This window comes from Arachis stenosperma, chromosome 7 (assembly GCF_014773155.1).
Source record: "Arachis stenosperma cultivar V10309 chromosome 7, arast.V10309.gnm1.PFL2, whole genome shotgun sequence".
Classification (NCBI taxonomy): Eukaryota; Viridiplantae; Streptophyta; class Magnoliopsida; order Fabales; family Fabaceae; genus Arachis; species Arachis stenosperma.
This window is the reverse complement of record NC_080383.1, coordinates 41,864,327-41,869,015: the sequence shown is the minus strand read 5'-3', so window position 1 is coordinate 41,869,015 and position 4,689 is coordinate 41,864,327. Positions and strand designations below refer to the sequence as shown.

Below are 4,689 nucleotides of genomic sequence, written 5' to 3'. Positions count from 1 at the left end.
ATCTTATCTTTTTATCTTATCCTTCTCAAAATTTTATCTTTTTCAAAATTTGATTTCAAAATATCTTATTATCTTCTTATCTTTTTAAATTTTGATTTCAAATCTTTTTCAATCAACTAACTAACTTTTTGTTTGTCTCTCATCTTTTTCAAAACCACCTAACTACTTTTCCCTCTTCAATTTTCGAAAATATCTCTCTCGTTTTCAAAAACTCTTTTTAATTGTTTTGAATTTTAATTTTAATTATATCTTATCTTTAATTTTCGAAAATTACTAACCACTTTTTCAAAATTATTTTCGAATTTTATCTCCCCCCTTTCTCTATTTAATTATTTAATTACTAACACTTCTCTTCACCTCTCTTCATCTAAAAATCCGAATTCTTCTTCACTCTCCTCCCCTTTCTTCTTCTACTAACATAAGGAATCTCTATACTGTGACATAGAGGATTCCTCTTTCTTTTCTTGTTTTCTTCTCTTTCATATGAGCAGGAACAGGGAAAAAGGTACTCTTGTTGAAATTGATCCAGAACCTGAAAGGACTCTGAAGAGAAAATTAAGAGAAGCTAAATTACAACAATCCAGAAACAACCTTTTAGAAATTTTCGAACAAGAGAAGGAGATGGCAGCCGAAAATAATAATAATGCAAGGAGAATGCTTGGTGACTTCACAAAGCCCACGTCCAAGTTTGATGGAAGAAGCATTTCCATTCCTGCCATTGGAGCCAATAACTTTGAGTTGAAACCTCAGCTAGTTGCCTTAATGCAACAAAACTGCAAGTTTTATGGACTTCCATCTGAAGATCCCTATCAGTTTTTAACTGAGTTCTTGCAGATCTGTGAGACTGTAAAGACGAATGGGGTTGATCCTGAAGTCTACAGACTCATGCTTTTCCCTTTTGCTGTAAGAGACAGAGCTAGAGTATGGTTGGATTCACAACCCAAGGATAGCCTGGACTCATGGGAGAAGCTGGTCACTGCCTTCTTGGATAAATTCTTTCCTCCTCAAAAGCTGAGCAAGCTGAGAGTGGATGTTCAAACCTTCAAACAAAAAGATGGTGAATCCCTCTATGAAGCTTGGGAAAGATACAAGCAGCTGACCAAAAGATGTCCATATGACATGTTTTCAGAATGGACCATTTTAGATATATTCTATTATGGTCTCTCTGAAGTTTCGAAAATGTCATTGGACCATTCTGCAGGTGGATCTATTCACCTGAAGAAAATGCCTGAAGAGGCTCAAGAACTCATTGACATGGTTGCAAACAACCAATTCATGTACACTTCTGAGAGGAATTCCGTGAATAATGGGATACCTCAAAAGAAAGGAGTTCTTGAAATTGATACTCTGAATGCCATATTGGCTCAGAACAAAGTGTTGACTCAACAGGTCAACATGATCTCTCAAAATCTGAATGGATGGCAACATGCATCCAACAGTACTAGAGAGGCAGCTTCTGAAGAAGCTTATGATCCTGAGAACCTTGCCATGGCAGAGGTTAATTACATGGGTGAACCTTATGGAAACACCTATAACTCATCATGGAGAAATCATCCAAATTTCTCATGGAAGGATCAACAAAAGCCTCAACAAGGCTTTAACAATGGTGGACGCAACAGGCTGAACAATAGCAAGCCATATCCATCATCTTCTCAGCAACAGACAGAGAATTCTGAACAAAACACCTCTAATTTAGCCAATGTAGTCTCTGATTTGTCAAAGGCCACTTTCAGTTTCATGAGTGAAACAAGATCCTCCATTAGAAATCTGGAGGCGCAAGTGGGCCAGCTGAGTAAGAAAGTCATTGAAACTCCTCCCAGTATTCTCCCAAGCAATACAGAAGAGAATCCAAAAGGAGAGTGCAAAGCCATTGACATAGTCAATATGGCCGAATGCACAAGGGAGGAGGACGAAAATCCTAGTGAGGAAGACCTCCTGGGATGTTCCTCAAGCAAGAAGGAATTTCCTATTAAGGATTCAAAGGAATCTGAGGCTCATATAGAGACCATAGAGATTCTATTAAATCTCCTTCTGCCATTCATGAGCTCTGAAGACTATTCTTCCTCAGAAGAGGATGAAGATGTAACTGGAGAGCAAGTTGCTCAATATTTAGGAGCTATCATGAAGCTGAATGCCAAGCTATTTGGTAATGAGACTTGGGAAAGTGAACCTCCCCTGCTCATTAATGAACTGGATACTTGGATTCAGAAAATTCTACCTCAAAAGAAACAAGATCCTGGCAAATTTTTAATACCCTGTACCATAGGCACCATGGTCTTTGAAAGAGCTCTGTGTGATCTGGGGTCAGGGATAAATCTTATGCCACTCTCTGTAATAGAGAAGCTGGGGATCATTGAGGTACAACCTGCCTTGTTCTCATTACAACTGGCAGACAAGTCATTGAGACAAGCTTATGGAATAGTAGAGAACGTGTTAGTAAAGGTTGAAGGCCTTTACATCCCTGCTAATTTCATAATCTTAGACACTAGGAAGGAAGAGGATGATTGCATCATCCTTGGAAGACCCTTCCTAGCCACAGCAGGAGCTGTGATAGATGTCAACAGAGGTGAATTAGTCCTTCAATTGAATGAGGACTACCTTATGTTTAAGGCACATGGCCATCCCTCTGTGACAAAAGAGAGTAAGCATGAAGAGCTTCTCTCAGTTCAGAGTCAAGAAGAGCCCCCACAGTCAAACTCTAAGTTTGGTGTTGGGAGGCCATAACCAAACTCTAAGTTTGGTGTTAAAACCCCATATCCAAACTCTAAGTTTGGTGTTGGCAACTATACAACATTGACCTGATCACCTTGTGGCTCCATGAGAGCCACTGTCAAGCTATTGACATTAAAGAAGCGCTTGTTGGGAAGCAACCCAATTTTATTTATCTAATTTTATTTTATTCTATTTTATTGTTATTTTGTGTTTTATTAGGTACATGATCATGAGGAGGCACGAAAAAATCATAAAAATTAAAAACAGAATCAAAAACAGCAGAAGAAAAAAATTCGCACCCTGGAGGACGCACAGGCTGGCGTTCAACGCCAGTAAGATGCATCTGGCTGGCATTCAACGCCAGAACAGAGCATTATTCTGGCGCTGAACGCCAGAAACAAGCAACATTCTGGCGCTGAACGCCAGGAATGTGCCCAAAGAGGAAAAACTGGCGCTGAACGCCAGTAACAAGCATGAAACTGGCGTTCAACGCCAGAAACATGCTTTACATGGGCGTTGAACGCCCAGAATGTGCACCACACGGCGTTTAAACACCAGAATGATGCACGAAGGCATTTTACATGCCTATTTGGTGCAGGGATGGAATTCCTTGACACCTCAGGATCTGTGGACCCCACAGGATCACCTCAGGATCTGTGGACCCCACAGGATCCCCACCTACCATATTCCCACCTTACCTTTTAATCCTAATCACACTCTCCTAATCCTATTTCACTCTTCCCCATATCACACTTCCCAACATTCTTCACCAATCACCTCAATTCCTCTTCCCAACTACCCCATTCACCACTCACATCCATCCACTCTTCCCCATAAACCCCACCTACCTTCAAAATTCAAAACCAATTTCCCACCCATTCCCACCCTAAATGGCCGAATACACACTACCCCCTCTCCCTATAAATACCCTTCCATTCTACTTCATTTTCACACAACACAACCCCTTCTTCTTCACCTAAGCCGAACCTACCTCTCTCCCTCTCTACCATATTTTCTTCTTCTTCTTCTTCTCTTCTTTCTTTTATTGCTCGAGGGCGAGCAATATTTTAAGTTTGGTGTGGTAAAAGCATAAGCTTTTTTTGTTTTTCCATTACCAATGGCACCTAAGGCCGGAGTATCCTCTAGAAAAGGAAAAGGGAAGACAAAAGCCTCCACCTCCGAGTCATGGGAGATGGAAAGATTCATCTCCAAGAGCCATCAAGACCACTTCTATGATGTTGTGGCAAAGAAGAAGGTGATCCCTGAGGTCCCTTTCAAGCTCAAGAAAAATGAGTATCCGGAGATCCGACATGAAGTCCGAAGAAGAGGTTGGGAAGTCTTAACCAACCCCATGCAACAAGTCGGAATCTTAATGGTTCAAGAGTTCTAGGCCAATGCATGGATCACTAGGAACCATGATCAAGGTATGAACCCGAGTCCAAAGAATTATCTCACAATGGTTCGGGGGAAATACTTGGATTTCAGTCCGAAAAATGTAAGGTTGGCATTCCACTTGCCCATGATGCAAGGTGATGAACGCCCCTACACTAGAAGGGTCAATTTTGATCAAAGGTTGGACCAAGTCCTTATGGACATCTGTGTGGAAGGAGCTCAATGGAAGAGAGACTCCAAAGGCAAGCCAGTCCAACTAAGAAGAATGGACCTCAAGCCTATAGCTAGAGGATGGTTGGAGTTCATTCAACGCTCCATCATTCCTACTAGCAACCGATCTGAAGTTACTGTGGATCGGGCCATCATGATTCATGGCATCATGATTGGAGAGGAAGTAGAAGTTCATGAGGTCATCTCCAATGAAATCTACAAAAAAGCCGACAAGCCTTCACCCATGGCACGGCTAGCTTTTCCTCACCTTATTTGCCATCTATGTTACTCAGCTGGAGTCATCATAGAAGGAGACATCTTCATTGAAGAGGATAAGCCCATCACCAAGAAGAGGATGGAGCAAGCAAGAGAGAC

The 4,689-nt window shown here is 41.3% G+C and overlaps 1 non-coding gene across 1 annotated transcript; it reads right to left on the bottom strand.

Moving 5' to 3' along the window:
* Positions 1 to 1,017: 1,017 nt before the first annotated feature.
* LOC130942422 (small nucleolar RNA R71) lies at positions 1,018 to 1,121 on the bottom strand. The gene has a single exon (XR_009070992.1). It is a non-coding gene; the product is annotated as a small nucleolar RNA R71 (small nucleolar RNA).
* Between the last annotated feature and the right edge of the window lie 3,568 nt (positions 1,122 to 4,689).